We start from the raw sequence: 17,242 nt of genomic DNA, 5'->3' as shown, positions 1-17,242 counted from the left end.
CCGAAGCACCTTGGTGACGGCCATCTGAGCCGCTGGCCGCGACAGTCTTGCTGGCTCAGATTTGCATGGTGGTCAGCATTTTCCAACGCATTTTGCAACTGGCATCATCCGTTCCTACTCTGTTAGAGCCTCACAGAGCCCCTCATGGAGAGAGAATTCTTACCTGTGCCATTTTCAGAAATGAGGGCACCAAGTCAGACACCATTCAATCTTTTTTTTTTAGTTTGACAGAGTCTCGCTCTGTCGCCCAGGCTGGAGTGCGGTGGCGCCATCTGGGCTCACTGCAGTCTCTGCCTTCTGGGTTCAATCAATTCTCCCGCCTCAGCCTCCTGAGTAGCTGGGACTACAGGTGAGTGCCATCATGCCCAGCTAGTTTTTTGTAACCATTCTTTCATTTATTTACAATATTTTGAGATGACGTCCCGCTATGATGACCCAGCTGGTCTTAAACTCCTGGACTCAAGCAATCTTCCTGCCGCAGCTTCCCAAAGTGCTGGGATTACAGGTGTGTGTCGCCACACACCACACATTCAGGCTGGAGCGCAATGGCGTGATCTTGGCTCACTGCAACCTCTGCCTCCTGAGTTCAAGTGATTGTCCTGCCTCAGCCTCCTGAGTAGCTGAGATTACGGGCACCCGACACCATGCCCAGCTAATTTTTTGTATTTTCAGTGGAAACAGGGTTTCACGATGTTGGGCAGGCTGGTCTCGAACTTCTGACCTTAGGTGATCCACCCACTTTGGCCTCTCAAAGTGCTGGGATTACAGGTGTGAGCCACCGTGCCCGGTCTATAATTTTTTATTGAAACAGGAATTTAGTTATGTTATCCGGGCTGGTCTGGAACTCCTGGGCTCAAGTGATACCCCTGCCTCAGCCTCCCAAAGTGTTGGGATAATGGGCGTGAGCCATGGTGCCCAGCCCGCTATTTCTTACTTGTTTGGGTTGGATAAAGATAACATAAGCTATTTCAGGCTGGTGGCAAAAGAGCAAGGGTCTGCCACATGACTTATGCAAATCTAGAGATCAGGGCCAGCCACTCAGCTCTGATTCCAATCATGTCCCTTGGGGACTTTGTCTAAACCCTGGAACCAAAAACTCACATCCAGCTGCCGTCATTTGCTCAATCCCAAAATGAATGAAAATGTTCTCTCTTTGTGTTTTCATGAAGGCCATATTTTTAATGACATTATTAACATGGGACAAAACTTCATCAGGTGTTCACATTGAACAGATAAAATCACCTTGGGTCTGAACCATTACCTTAGAATCGGAGCATGGGCACTTCCTTGGTGTTTCCCTGGGCGGCAGCCCGCCTGCTCTCGGGGTTCGGGGAGCCTGCTGCTAATCGGGACACCCTGCAGAGCTGGGGTTGCTGTGGCAACCAGATGCTGCCTGGGGGGCGGAATTTTAAAATATCTCAGCTATTATCGTTTTTTTTGTTGTTGTTGCCTTCTGTCACTTCCCCAGTGCTGAGTCGTGCTGCTGAGGTGGGCCATGTGGGGACACCGGGGGCCTTTGGCAGGCAGCCTCTGTGGGTGTTGGAAGTTGGAAGATGCTCTCGGTGTGAACTGCTGGGCAGCTGACAGCCTCAGCTCTTGCCTCCACGTTCCTCCAGCTCTTGGTTCCAAAGCCTCGTGTCATTTTCTCTCTTTTTTGAGGGAACGGAGGGGGTGGAGAGAGAGTATAGGAGTCTAGCTTGAAACTCCTTCCCTACCTCCTCCCACTCTGGCTTGAGCTTTCTGGCTCTGCGAGCAGCCTTGGCGTTCCTGGAGCTGTCTCTTTGGAGAGGGGAGGGGTGCTCCTTTTTCCCTTGTCTGCTTTTTCCTGTGGTCTTTCTAACTTCCTCTTTCGGCTTCATTTATTCACCTCTAAATGACTGTTGCACTCCTGAGCTCAGTGTTAAGAAATGAGGGCCGGGCGCAGTGACTCCTGCCTGTAATCCCAGCACTTAGGGAGGCCACGGCAGGCCAATCACTTGAGGTGAGGAGTTTGAGACCAGCCTGGCCAGCACAGTGAAACCTCATCTCTACTAAGAAAAAAATACAAAATGAGCCGGGCATGGTGGTGGGTGCCTGTGGTCCAGGTACTCGGGAGGCTGAGACAGGAGAATCACTTGGACCCAGGAGGCAGAGGTTGCAGTGAGCCAAGATCACGCCACCGCACTCCAGCCTGGACAACAGAGCGAGACTCTGTCTCAAAAAAAAAAAAAAAAAAAAGAGAAACTGCCTTTGCTCTAGAGGAGTTCATCCTGTCTTGACCCTGGACTTGCCTATCACATATCAAGCATTTTTATAAAGTTAACAGTAATCAAGACACTATTCTACTGGCAGAGGGAGAGATACAAATCAATGGGACAAAATACAGTGCCCAGAAATAGACCTCCACATGTTTGAGGATGCGGCTTCACAAAGTATTTCTTTCCTGCTGATTTTTTCTTCTTTTTTTTTTTTTTTTTTTTTTTGTTTTTTTTTTTTTTTGTTTTTTTTTTTTTTTTTGAGACGGAGTTTCGCTCTTGTTACCCAGGCTGGAGTGCAATGGCGCGATCTCGGCTCACTGCAACCTCCGCCTCCTGGGTTCAAGCAATTCTCCTGCCTCAGCCTCCTGAGTAGCTGGGATTACAGGCACGTGCCACCATGCCCAGCTAATTTTTTGTATTTTTAGTAGAGACGGGGTTTCACCATGTTGACCAGGATGGTCTCGATCTCTTAACCTCGTGATCCACCCGCCTCGGCCTCCCAAAGTGCTAGGATTACAGGCTTGAGCCACCGCGCCCGGCCGTTTTTTTTTTTTTTTTAAATAGAGATGGGGTTTCACCATGTTGGTCAGATTGGTCTCGAACTCCTGACCTCGTGATCCTCCCGCCTCAACCTCCCAAAGTGCTGGGATTACAGCATGAGCAACCGCGCTCAGCCTCCTGCTGATTTCATAGTCTCATATGGGTCAAGTGGCTACTCTTGACCCTTTCCCTTCAAGTGGTGACTCAGGGGCCCAGGCACCCTCCAGTTGGTGACGCTGTCATCTTTTACACATGGCTTGCAAGGTCTGTGGGAGGGAGCGTGAATGGATGACTGTGACAGGATTTATAGCTGAACCAGGCTGTGGTGGGTGCCACGTGTGTACGTGTTCATTGGCTAGCCGTATCGTTCTAATGTCACTACAGAGAGGATGGGAAATGTGGTCTTTCTCTGCCTAGGACAAGGAAATGGGATGATTGGACAGCATCTAGTCTGTCTCTGTTGCCATATTACTATTTACTAGGAATAAAGAAATTCTGGGCCAGGCGTGGTGGCTCATGCTGGTAATCTTAGCACTTTGGGAGGCTGAGGCAGGCAGATCACGAGGTCAGGAGTTTGAGACCAGCCTGACCAACATGGTGAAACCCCATCTCGACTAAAAATACAAAAGTTAGCTGGACGTGGTGGTGCTCGCCTGTAATCCCAGCTACTCGGGAGGCTGAGGCAGGAGAACGGCTTGAACCCGGGAGGCGGAGGTTGCAGTGAGTGGAGATGGCGCCATTGCACTCCAGCCTGGGCGACAGAGCAGGACTCCATCTCAAATAAAATAAAAAAAATAATAATAAAATAAATTCCGGCCAGGCTCATGCCTGTAAGCCCAGCACTCTGGGAGGCTGAGGCAGGAGGATTGCTTGAGCCCAGGAGTTCGAGACCAGCCTGGGCAACGCAGGGAGACACTGTCTCTACAAACAAACAAAAATAGCTGGGCGTGGTGGCATATGCTGTAGTCACAGCTACTTGGAAAGCTGAGGCAGGAGGGTTGCTTGAGCCCAGGATTCACGGCCATGGTGAACTATGGTTGTGCCACTGCCCTCTGGTCTAGACAACAGAGCAAGACCCGTAGAGCCAGGCCGGGCGCGGTGGCTCACGCCTGTAATCCAAGCACTTTGGAGGCCAAGGCGGGCAGATCACCTGAGGTCGGGAGTTCAAGACTGGCCTGACCAACATGGTGAAACCCCGTCTTTTAAAAAAAAGACCAGTAGAGCCAAAAATTCTGTTTTGCTCAATTTTTGTTGAAATTCATGAATAGATATTAAGTGTTAATTGTTTGTGTGTATTTGTTAGGTTGATCTTAAGTGCTTTTCTCCTTTAATCTGTTAATATGGTAAACTATATTAATAGATTTTTTTTTCTTTTTTCTTTCTTTTTTTTTTTTTTTTGAGACAGGGTTTCACCAGGATGGTCTCGATCGCTTGACCTTGTGATCCACCCACTTCGGCCTCCTAAAGTGCTGGGATTACAGGTGTGAGCCACCGTGCCCGGCCTTATATTAATAGATTTTTTTTTTTTTTTTTTGAGACGGAGTTTCGCTCTTGTTAACCAGGCTGGAGTGCAATGGTGCAGTCTCGGCTCACCGCAGCCTCCGCCTCCTGGGTTCAGGCAATTCTCCTGCCTCAGCCTCCTGAGTAGCTGGGATTATAGGCACGCGCCACCATGCCCAGCTAATTTTTGTATTTTTAGTAGAGACGGGGTTTCACCATGTTGACCAGGATGGTCTCGATCTCTTGACCTTGTGATCCACCCACCTCGGCCTCCCAAAGTGCTGGGATTACAGGCTTGAGCCACCGCGCCCGGCTGATTTTTTTTTTTTTTTTTGAGACGGAGTTTCGCTCTTGTTACCCAGGCTGGAGTGCAATGGCGCGATCTTGGCTCACCGCAACCTCCGCCTCCCGGGCTCAGGCAATTCTCCTGCCTCAGCCTCCTGAGTAGCTGGGATTACAGGCACGCACCACCATGCCCAGCTAATTTTTTGTATTTTTAGTAGAGACGGGGTTTCACTATGTTGACCAGGATGGTCTCGATCTCTTGACCTCGTGATCCACCCGCCTCGGCCTCCCAAAGTGCTGGGATTACAGGCGTGAGCCACCGCGCCCGGCCAGAATTTTAAGTTCTTACTCCTTTTTGCTTAACAGTTCTGTTTTTATGTCATTTATGTCTCTCTTGAATTGTACTGGAAGCAGTTGGAAGGAACTAGGTTACTCCTTCAATACTTGGTTTAGAGATTTCCTAAGCTAAACATCCCATTGTAAGTTTCCTTGCTTGCAGTTTTTACCTCCACAAAATGATAGAACGTGAACACGATTTAGCCAATTCTTTGCTGCTTCCTAACAAGGATGACCTTTTGTCCAGCTTCTAGTAAATGTTCTTCATTTCCATCTGTGACTCCATCAGAATGGCCTGACTGCCTGTAATCCCAGCACTTTGGGAGGTCAAGGTGGGTGGATCACTTGAGGCCAGGAGTTCTAGACCAGCCTGGTCAACATGGTGAAACCCTGTCTTTACAAAAATGCAAAAATTAGCCAGGTGTGGTGGCATGTACCTGTAGTCCCAACTACTTGGGAGGCTGAGGCAGGAGAATCACTTGAACCTGGGAAGCAGAGATTGCAGTACGCTCACACCACTGCACTCCAGCCTGGGCAACACAGTGAGACTCTGTCTCAAAAAAGAAAAAAAAAAGGCCGGGCGCGGTGGCTCAAGCCTGTAATCCCAGCACTTTGGGAGGCCGAGGCGGGTGGATCACGAGGTCAAGAGATCGAGACCATCCTGGTCAACACGGTGAAACCCCGTCTCTACTAAAAATACAAAAAATTAGCTGGGCGTGGTGGCGCGTGCCTGTAATCCCAGCTACTCAGGAGGCTGAGGCAGGAGAATTGCCTGAACCCAGGAGGCGGAGGTTGCGGTGAGCTGAGATCGCGCCATTGCACTCCAGCCTGGGCAACAAGAGCGAAACTCCGTCTCAAAAACAAAAAAAGAGAATGTCCGGGCCGGGCGCGGTGGCTCAAGCCTGTAATCCCAGCACTTTGGGAGGCCGAGGCGGGTGGATCACAAGGTCAAGAGATCGAGACCATCTTGGTCAACATGGTGAAACTCCGTCTCTACTAAAAATACAAAAAAAAAAAAATTAGCTGGGCATGGTGGCGCGTGCCTGTAATCCCAGCTACTTAGGAGGCTGAGGCAGGAGAATTGCCTGAACCCAGGAGGCGGAGGTTGCGGTGAGCCGAGATCGCGCCGTTGCACTCCAGCCTGGGTAACAAGAGCGGAACTCTGTCTCAAAAAAAAAAAAAAAAAAAAAAGAGAATGTCCGTACTGTCCATATTCTTACCAACATTCTGTTCAGGATTACTTAGGTATTCTCTAAGAAGATTGGGGTTTCTCTACAGCTCTCGTCTTTTCTTTCTGAGACCTCATCAGAATCACCCTTAATGTCCACATTTCTAGCATACACCTCCAAACTCTTCCAGCCTCTACCCATTACCCAGTTCCAAAGTGCTAGGATTACAAACCTGAGCCACCATGCCCAGCCATCATTCCTTCTTTGAGTTTTCATTGTACTCGCTTTTCTTTTTTTTTTTTTTTTTTTGAGACAGAGTTTCGCTCTCCTTACCCAGGCTGGAGTGCAATGGTGTGATCTCGGCTCACTGCAACCTCCACCTCCTGGGTTCAGGCAATTCTCCTGCCTCAGCCTCCTGAGTAGCTGGGATTACAGGCACGTGCCACCATGCCCAGCTAATTTTTTGTATTTTTAGTAGAGACGGGGTTTCACCATATTGACCAGGATGGTCTCAATCTCTCGACCTTGTGATCCACCCGCCTCGGCCTCCCAAAGTGCTGGGATTACAGGCTTGAGCCACCGCGCCCGGCCTGTACTCGCTTTTCTTTCTCCCACTTTTATTTATTAATTTTGAGACAAGAGCTCACTCTGTTGCCGAGGCTGGAAGTGATGTGATCATGGCTCACTGTAGCCTCGAACTCCTGGGCTCTAGGGGTCCTCCTACCTCAGTCTCCCAAGTAGCTGGGGCTACAGGCATGGCCATCATGCCTGGCAAATTTATTTATTTATTTATTTTTATTTTTTATTTTTTATTTTTTTGAGACGGAGTTTCGCTCTCGTTACCCAGGCTGGAGTGCAATGGCGCGATCTCGGCTCACCGCAACCTCCGCCTCCTGGGTTCAGGCAATTCTCCTGCCTCAGCCTCCTGAGTAGCTGGGATTACAGGCACGCGCCGCCATGCCCAGCTAATTTTTTTGTATTTTTAGTAGAGACGGGGTTTCACCATGTTGACCAGGATGGTCTCGATCTCTTGACCTCGTGATCCACCCGCCTCAGCCTCCCAAAGTGCTGGGATTACAGGCTTGAGCCACTGCACCTGGCTCGAATTTATTATTTTTTGTAGAGACAGGGTCTTGCTATGTTGCCCAGGCTGATCTCAAACTACTAGCCTTAAGTGACCCTCCTGCCTTAGCCCCTCAAAGTGCTAGGATTACAAGCCACTGTGCCCAGCCAGTTTGTTACGTTGGATGCTTACCTTATTAAATGTTCAATTTTCTACTTTTGTAACACAAACATTTAAGGCTATACATTTTCCTTTTCTGCTTTGGTTATATCCCATCCATTTTGACAGGCAGTATTTTCATGTTAGTTGTAAATATTTTCTTTCTTTTTTTCATAAGATGGGGTTTCACTACGTTGGCCAGGCTGGTCTCGAGCTCCTGACCTCAGGTGATCCACCCTCCTTGGCCTCCCAAAGTGCTGGGATTACAGGCGTGAACCCCTGAGCCTGGCTAGTTCTAAATATTTTCTAATTTTTGGATGATTTATTTGGAAGTAGGTCTTTAAGCTTCCAAATATGTGGAGGTGTGGGTGATTGGTCATCGTGTTGTTATTGTATTCTAATCTAATTGTTGTGAGGTCAAAGAATTGGTCTGGCCAGGCGCAATGGTGCGTGTCTGTAGTCCCAGCTATTTAGGAGGCTGAGACTGGAGGATCTCTTGAACCCAGTTCTGGGCTGTAGTGCGCTGTGCTGATCGGGTGCCTGCGCTAAGTTCAACATCAATATGGTGACCTCCTGGGAGTGGGGGACCACCAGGTTGCCTAAGGAGGGGTGAACTGGCCCAGGTCAGAAACTGGGCAGGTCAAAACTCCCGTGCTGATCAGTAGTGGGATCACGCCTGTGAATAGCCACTGCACTCCAGCCTGGGCAACATAGCGAGACACTGTCTCTTACTTTTTTTTTTTTTTTAAAGAAAAAAAAAAAAGAATTGGTCTGTACATAGTCAGGTTTTGTAAATGTTGCATGTAAAATTGTAAACAATGTATAGTATCTAAATTTGGAGGTACAGAGCTCTAAATTCAGACATTAGATCAGGCTTGTTGATGATGTGGTTCAACTTGTATACATCTGTACCAATGTTTTATCTGTTTGATCTATCACTTACTGAGATATGTCTATATTCCCCACTATAATTAGGTTATTTGCCGATGTCTCATAAATACTATCCATTTTAATTTATATATTTTAGAGCTATGTTATTGAGTACATACACATTCAGAATTACAGTTTTCTGGAACTTTGTCCTTTTATGGCAGCAAATATTTATGTAACACTTTGTGCTGAACACTTTCTTTTCTTTTTTCTTTTTTTTTTTTTTTTTTTTTGAGATGGAGTTTCGCTCCTGTTACCCAGGCTGGAGTGCAATGGCGCGATCTCGGCTCACCGCAACCTCCGCCTCCTGGGCTCAGGCAATTCTCCTGCCTCAGCCTCCTAAGTAGCTGGGATTACAGGCACGCGCCACCACGCCCAGCTAGTTTTTTTGTATTTTTAGTAGAGACGGGGTTTCATCATGTTGACCAGGATGGTCTCGATCTTTCGACCTCGTGATCCACCCGCCTCGGCCTCCCAAAGTGCTGGGATTACAGGCTTGAGCCACCGCGCCCGGCCTTTTTTTTTTTTTTTTTTGAGACAGAGTTTTGCCCTTGTTACCCAGGCTGGAGTGCAATGGCGCGATCTCGGCTCACCGCAACCTCCGCCTCCTGGGGTCAGGCAATTCTCCTGCCTCAGCCTGCTGAGTAGCTGGGATTACAGGCACGTGCCACCATGCCCAGCTAATTTTTTGCACTTTTAGTAGAGACGGGGTTTCACCATGTTGACCAGGATGGTTTCGATCTCTCGACCTCGTGATCCACCCGCCTCGGCCTCCCAAAGTGCTGGGATTACAGGCTTGAGCCACCGCGCCCGGCCTTTTTTTTTTTTTTTTTTGAGACAGAGTTTTGCCCTTGTTACCCAGGCTGGAGTGCAATGGCGCGATCTCGGCTCACCGCAACCTCCGCCTCCTGGGGTCAGGCAATTCTCCTGCCTCAGCCTGCTGAGTAGCTGGGATTACAGGCACGTGCCACCATGCCCAGCTAATTTTTTGCACTTTTAGTAGAGACGGGGTTTCACCATGTTGACCAGGATGGTTTCGATCTCTCGACCTCGTGATCCACCCGCCTCGGCCTCCCAAAGTGCTGGGATTACAGGCTTGAGCCACCGCGCCCGGCCTCTTTTTTCTTTTTTTAAAGACAGGGTTTCACCATGTTGGGTCAGGCTGGTCTTGAACTCCTGACCTCATGATCCGCCCGCCTCGGCCTCCCAAAGTGCTGGGATTACAGGCGTGAGCCACCTCCCCCGGCCCAAGCACTTTCTATGTATTAATTCATTTACTTCATATAATAACTCTGTGAAGCGGCTACTGTTATTTTCCCCATTTGCTAGTGGGAAAATCAAGGAAAGAGAGATTAAGTAACTTGCCCAAGGTCACTCAGCTTCTAAATGGTGGAGTCGGCCTGGCATGGTGGCTTGCGCCTGTAATCCCAGCCCTTTGGGAGGCTGAGGCGGCGGATGACCTGGGGTCAGGAGTTCAAGAGCAGCCTGGCTAACATGGTGAAACCCTGTCTTTCCTAAAAATATAAAACAATTATCCGGGTGTGATGGTGGACGCCTGTAGTCCCAGCTGCTTGGGAGGCTGAGTCCGGACAGTTGCTTGAATCTGGGAGGCAGAGGTGGCAGTGAGCCGAGACTGTAGCCCTGCACTCCAGCCTGGGTGACACAGTGAGATTCCGTCTCCAAATGAAATGCGATAAAATAAAATAAAATGTTCGAATCCAGGTAGTCTGGCTCTAGAGTGTGTACCCTTCACTACTGTGGTGCACTGTCTTTTATCTTTACATAGTGAACTTCTTTATCTCTAAGAATAGTCTTTGTCGTATAGTTTATTTTTTCCAGTATTAATATTGCCAAACCCACTTTTTAAAGTTGATGTTTGCCTAGTTTAATTATATACATGCATTAAATCATATTTGTGTATTTTTTCTTCAGCCTTTTTTTTTTTTTTTTTGAGACGGAGTTTCGCTCTTGTTACCCAGGCTGGAGTGCAATGGCGCGATCTCGGCTCACCGCAACCTCCACCTCCCGGGTTCAGGCAATTCTCCTGCCTCAGCCTCCTGAGTAGCTGGGATTACAGGCACACGCCACCACGCCCAGCTAATTTTTTGTATTTTTAGTAGAGACGGGGTTTCACCATGTTGACCAGGATGGTCTCGATCTCTCAACCTCGTGATCCACCCGCCTCGGCCTCCCAAAGTGCTGGGATTACAGGCGTGAGCCACCATGGCCGGCCTCCTCAGCCTTTTTAAACTTTGTTTGTCTTTATATTTTAGGGATATTTCTCTTTCTTTTCTTTCTTTTTTTCTTTATTTTTTGAGACAGGGTCTGGCTCTGTTAGCCAGGCTGGGTTACACTGCAACCTCCAGCTCCTGGGCTCAAGGGATCCTCCCACTTCAGCCTCCCGACTAGCGGGAACTACAGGCATGTGTCATCACACCTGGCTAATTAAAAATGATTTTTTTTTTTTTTTTTTTTTTTTTGAGGAGGAGTTTCGCTCTCGTTACCCAGGCTGGAGTGCGATGGCGCGATCTCGGCTCACCGCAACCTCCGCCTCCTGGGTTCAGGCAATTCTCCTGCCTCAGCCTCCTGAGTAGCTGGGATTACAGGCACGTGCCACCATGCCCAGCTAATGTTTTGTATTTTTAGTAGAGACGAGGTTTCACCATGTTGACCAGGATGCTCTTGGTCTCTTGACTTCGTGATCCACCCGCCTCGGCCTCCCAAAGTGCTGGAATTACAGGCTTGAGCCACCTCACCTGGCGATTTTTTTTTTTTTTTGGTAGAAATGGCATCCCACTTTGTTGCCCAATCTGGGCTCGAGGATTCCTCCTGCCTCAGCCTCCCAAAGAGCTGGGATTACAGGCATGAGCCACCATGCCAGGCAATGGGTTATTTCTTGTCCTGTAACTGGACATTCAAAAAATAAATCCAAGCTGATCATCTGTTGTATATTTAATATGACATCTATTGTGATTACCGATTATTTAGCTTTACTTCTACCATCCGCTGCATTCTGACTTCTCTTATTTCTGATGAGAAGTCTGCCATGAATCTAATTGTTGTTTGTTGTTAAGTCATTTGTTGTTCACTGTTTGATTTTTCGTAAGATCTTTTTCTTGTCTAGAGTTTTACAATTTTACTTGAAAACAGCTAGGAGCCTGTTTATTTTTATTCATCCTGTTTAGGAGGATGAATTCCTAAATCCGTGGATTGGAGAATTTCTTTCACCAATTTTGGAAAATTCTCAGTTCAAGTGTCTTTACTGTCTTTCCCTTATTCTTTCTATTTTCTCCTTCTGGAGCTTCTGTCAGACATATTTTGGGTCTTCCAATCTATCTATCCCGTCTCCTGTCTCATATATTTTCAGTCTCCTCTCTGTGCTAAAGTCTAGAGACTGTCTTCATATGTATTATTACATTCACTCACTTGGGTTGTGTCTAATTGGCTGTTGAGCTCATCCATTAATTTTTTTTTCAGTGACTGTCCAGTAATCTCTGCTATTTGCAGTTTTACTTTTCATGGTTTCAGTTCCATGGTAAAGCACCGTCTGAAAATATTAAGACGTTTTGAGAGAGAGAGAGACCACATTCACTTTCATTATGATATATTGTTATAACTGTTCTATTATTGGTTATTGTTAATCTCCTACTGTACCTAATTTATGAATTAAATTTATCATAGCTATGGATAGGGAAAAAACAGAGTGTGTCTGTGTTTGTGTGTGTGTATCGCCTCAGTTTCAGGCATCCACTGGAGGTCTTGGAATGAATCCCTCGAGGACTACTATATACTTGAAATCTGAAGGTTTCTTTTCTTTTCTTTTTTGAGACAGGGTCTTGCTCTGTCACCCAGGCTGACGTACAGTGGTATCATCATAGCTCGCTGTAACCTCGAACTCCTGGCCTCAAGTGATCCTCCCACATTAGCCTCCTGGGTGGCTTGGACTACAGGCTTATGCCACCATGTCAGGCTATTTAAAAAAAAAAAAATGTATATATATATATATTTGGCTGGGCGTGGTGGCTCACACCTGTAATCCCAGCACTTTGGGAGGCCGAGGCAGGCGGATCACCTGAGGTCAGGAGTTCAAGACTAGCCTGACCAACATGGCGAAACCCCGTCTCTACTAAAAATATAAAAATGAGTGGCTGTGGTGTCAGGCACTTGTAGTCCCAGCTACTTTGGAGACTGAGGCATGAGAATCTTTTGAACCCGGGGGCAGAGGTTGCAGTGAGCTGAGATTGCACCACTGTACTCCAGCCTTTGGGCTACAGCAAGACTCTTGTCTCAAAAAAAAAAAAAAGTTATTTTTAGAGATGAGATCTTGCTCTGTTGCCCAGGCCGATCTCAAATGCGTCCGACCAGGTTTTTTGTTTGTTTACTTTGGAGCACATCCGGTAGGACTGAAGTGTGTGTTTGTTTATTTTCTCCCAAGGTAGAGTATTGCTTTGTCACCCAGGCTGGAGTGCAGTGGCACAGTCTCGGCTCGCCGCAACCTCTGCCTCCCAGGTTCAGGCAATTTTCCTGCCTCAGCCTCCCGAGTAGCTGGGATTACAGGAGTGAGCCACCACTCCTGGCTAATTTTTTGTATTTCTAGTAGAGACGGGGTTTCACCATGTTGGCTAGGCTGGTCTGGAGCTCCTGACCTCGTGATCCACCCACCTTGGCCTCCCAAAGTGCTGGGATTACAGGCTTGAGCCACTGCGCCCGGCTAGTGATTTTTTTTTTGTTTTGTTTTTTGTTTTTTGTTTTTTTTAAAAAAATATTTGTTTTCTTTTTTGTATTGAGTTTATTTATTTATTTAAATTATTATTATTATTATTATTATTTTTTTTTTTTGAGACGGAGTTTTGCTCTTGTTACCCAGGCTGGAGTGCAATGGTGCAATCTCGGCTCACCGCAACCTCCGCCTCCCGGGTTCAGGCAATTCTCCTGCCTCAGCCTCCCGAGTAGCTGGGATTACAGGCACGCGCCACCATGCCCAGCTAATTTTCTGTATTTTTTTTGGTAGAGACGGGGTTTCACCATGTTGACCAGGATGGTCTCGATCTCCCGACCTCGTGATCCACCCACCTCGGCCTCCCAAAGTGCTGGGATTACAGGCTTGAGCCACCGCGCCCGGCTAAATTATTATTTTTTAAAATACAGATGAGGTTTCACCATGATGGCCAGGCTGGTCTTGAACTCCTGACCTCAGGCGATCCACCCACCTCGGCCTCCCAAAGTGCTAGGATTACAGGTGTGAACCACCATGCCTGTCCTATATATAAGATATTAAAAAATATCTAACTGTATCTGTATTTTACCATTTCTTTTTTTTATTTTTATTTTTATTTTTATTTTTATTTTTTTGAGACGGAATTTCGCTCTTGTTACCCAGGCTGGAGTGCAATGGCGCGATCTCGGCTCACCGCAACCTCCGCCTCCTGGGTTCAGGCAATTCTCCTGCCTCAGCCTCCTGAGTAGCTGGGATTACAGGCACGTGCCACCATGCCCAGCTAATTTTTTGTATCTTTAGTAGAGACGGGGTTTCACCATGTTGGCCAGGATGGTCTCGATCTCTCAACCTCGTGATCCACCCGCCTCGGCCTCCCAAAGTGCTGGGATTACAGGCTTGAGCCACCGCGACCGGCCTGTATTTTACCATTTCTGGTGGTCTTCCTTTATTTTTGAATGAATTTGAGTTACCATCTGATATCATTTCCTTGCATTAATACAGCTTTACTCTCAACTACCTTCTTTGTGCTGTTATTGTCAAATGTATTACATGTCTATATGTTAAAAGCCCAACAATACAGTTATAGATTTATGCAATTGCTTTTTGAATAAATTAAGAGAAGACAGGAGAAGAAATATGCAAAATACTTTTTTTTTGAAACATTTTTTTTTTGGGGAGATGGAGTTTCGCCCAGGCAGAAGTACAGCGACATCATCTTGGCTTCCTGCACCTCTCCCTCCCGGGTTCAAACGATGCTCCCATGTCAGCCTCCCAAGTAGCTGGGACTGCAGGCCAGTGCCACCAAGCCCCGCTAATTTTTATATTTTTAGTAGAAATGGGGTTTTGCTACATTGACCAGGCTGCTCTTGAACTCCTGACCTCAGGTGATCCGCCTACCTCAGTCTCCCAAAGTGCTGGAATTACAGGCGTGAGCCACCATGCCTGGCCTAAATTTAAATTTAGATAGCCACATACTAGATAGTGTGGCGACGTGAGGCTGACTGCCTATCTGAAGGCACTCACAGCCTCATGTATTTCACTTTCCAGTCTGGTTTCCTATTCATTTATGGTTCCAAGAGTTTCCCTTACTCTTTGAGGTTAACTGCATTTAAAGAATGTTCTATTTCATTGAGTGGGTTTTTTTTGGTAAGCTGGGGAGTTTTTATATGATTTAATTCACTGTACTGCCAGAATTAGAACATAGTCTCTGTGCCTCCCTTTCCCATACCCTCTAATCCATCGTCCGCGTGATCAAACAGCTTTTCTTTTTTTAAATTTAATTTAATTTAATTTTTATTTATTCATTAATTTTTTTTTTTTTTTTTTTTTTTTTTTTTTTTTTTTAGACGGAGTTTCGCTCTTGTTACCCAGGCTAGAGTGCAATGGAGCGATCTCGGCTCACCGCAACCTCCGCCTCCTGGGTTCAGGCAATTCTCCTGCCTCAGCCTCCTGAATAGCTGGGATTACAGGCACGCACCACCATGCCCAGCTAATTTTTTGTATTTTTTTAGTAGAAACGGGGTTTCACCATGTTGACCAGGATGGTCTCGATCTCTTGACCTCATGATCCACCTGCCTCAGCCTCCCAAAGTGCTGGGATTACAGGCTTGAGCCACCACACCCGGCCTATATATTTATTATTTATTTATTCTTTTTCCTTAAAAAAAAAAAAAAAGACACGGTTTCACCATGTTGGTCAGGCTGGTCTTGAACTCCTGACCTCAGGTGATCGAAAAGTGCTTGGATTACAGGCGTGAGCCACCGCGCCTGGCCCATGAAGCAGCTTTTCTAACATGCACATCTGTGCTTGGTGTACTCCTGGTTTCAAGAGTTCCTTCCTGCCTTAGAATGCAGCCCAGGTTTGGCCTGGCCTCGGTGGCCTGCGGGAACTCAGCCCTGCCTGTGTCCTCGGCTGCGTCTTTCATTGCATGCTCTCCTGCACTTGGAATTCCAGCAGAGCCAGTATTTGTCCCTCTGTACAGAGCCTGCTACTTTATGCCTTAGGTCCTGTGTCCTTGTTGGTCCTGACTGCTCTTCTGATCCAGCTCTACCTCCTACCTGCTCCCCAGCACCTGCTCAGCCTTCCAAGCAGCGCTCTCGTCTTGCCCTCTGTGAAGGCTTTGCTGCCTCACTCTCATTTTGTATCTCTTCTGGACCCTGAATTTGGTCATAATATTCATAGCACTTCATTGTGCTTAATTGCTTATACGTCTATGTCCCTCCTAGGAAAGAACTTGGCGTATCTTTTATTGTTTTGTTTTGTTTTTTGAGACAGGATAGGGTGTGGGCTGGGGAGTGGGAGGGCGCTCTTCCCTGGCTCTCAGGAGTCCAGCTCTTCCTTCATCAGCTGCTTCCTTTTTTTTTTTTTTGAGACGGAGTTTCGCTCTTGTTACCCAGGCTGGAGTGCAATGGCGTGATCTCGGCTCACCGCAACCTCCGCCTCCTGGGTTCAGGCAATTCTCCTGCCTCAGCCTCCTGAGTAGCTGGGATTACAGGCACGCGCCACCATGCCCAGCTAATTTTTTGCATTTTTAGTAGAGACGGGGTTTCACCATGTGGACCAGGATGGTCTCGATCTCTTGACCTCGTGATCCACCCGCCTCGGCCTCCCAAAGTGCTAGGATTACAGGCTTGAGCCACCGTGCCCGGCTCCTTTTTTTTTTTTGAGACACAGTTTCGCTGTGTCACCCAGGCTGGAATGCAGTGGCATGACCTCGGCTCACTGCCACCTCCATCTCCCAGGTTCAAGTGATTCTCTTGCCTCAGCCCTCCCGAGTAGCTGGGATTACAGGTGCGTGCCACCACGCCTGGCTAATTTTTGTGTTATCAGTAGCAATGCGGTTTCACCGTGTTGGCCAGGCTGGTCTCAAACTCCTGACCTCAAGTGATCTTCCTGCCTCTGCTTCCCAAATTGCTGGGATTACAGGCGTGAGTCGCTTCACCCCACCAGCTGCTTCCTTCTTCCACCACTTTACTTACTTGTACAGGAGGCCTGAGCCTGCTTCTGTGTGAGCTGCCGGCTGGGGTTTTCCCTGAAGGGATTGGGAAACTGCCATAATCACCCCCATTAGCAGTTGGCAGACCCCCAACAAGACCACTTTTTGACCTGGACTGGCTTAGCCCTGATAGCTCTGGGCCGGCTATGTTGGTCATCATGAGTGGTGGCTGCACCCGCTAGACTGTTCACTCCCCACCCAGCTCCATGGGGGTGGGCCCTGGCCCCAACTGGCACCCTGGATGTCTCACACCATAAGCCTGTGAAGACCAGCTCCAAGAACCAGCACTCCTAACCATGGCAGCTTTGCTTTCCGGCACTTACCAAAATGCGATGCTGTGGGGGAGTAGAACTCAGAGTCCAGCCAGGAAACAGCCATTGGTGGCCCCTGCTGTGAGTGGATGTTCCCTGCGAAGCTAAGGCTAAGTAGAATGACGATCACAGAGACCGTTAACTGAGCATGGACTCCGAGCCAGGGACTGGCTCTGTCATCGAAGAGAGATGACACACATGATCTCTCTTCATACAGCAACCTGCTAAGGTAGGGGTGGGGTCTTTTTTTTTTTTTTTTTTTTTTTTTTAGATGGAGTTTCGCTCTTGTTGCCCAGGCTGGAGTGCAATGGCACGATCTCGGCTCACCGCAACCTCCGCCTCCTGGGTTCAGGCAATTCACCTGCCTCAGCCTCCTGAGTAGCTGGGATTACAGGCACACGCCACCATGCCCAGCTAATTTTTTGTATTTTTAGTAGAGACGGGGTTTCACCATGTGGACCAGGATGGTCTCGATCTCTCGACCTCGTGATCCACCCG

The sequence above is a fragment of the Saimiri boliviensis genome, chromosome 21 (genome assembly GCF_048565385.1).
Source record: "Saimiri boliviensis isolate mSaiBol1 chromosome 21, mSaiBol1.pri, whole genome shotgun sequence".
In the NCBI taxonomy this organism is placed as follows: Eukaryota; Metazoa; Chordata; class Mammalia; order Primates; family Cebidae; genus Saimiri; species Saimiri boliviensis.
Note: the sequence above shows the minus strand (reverse complement) of the source record.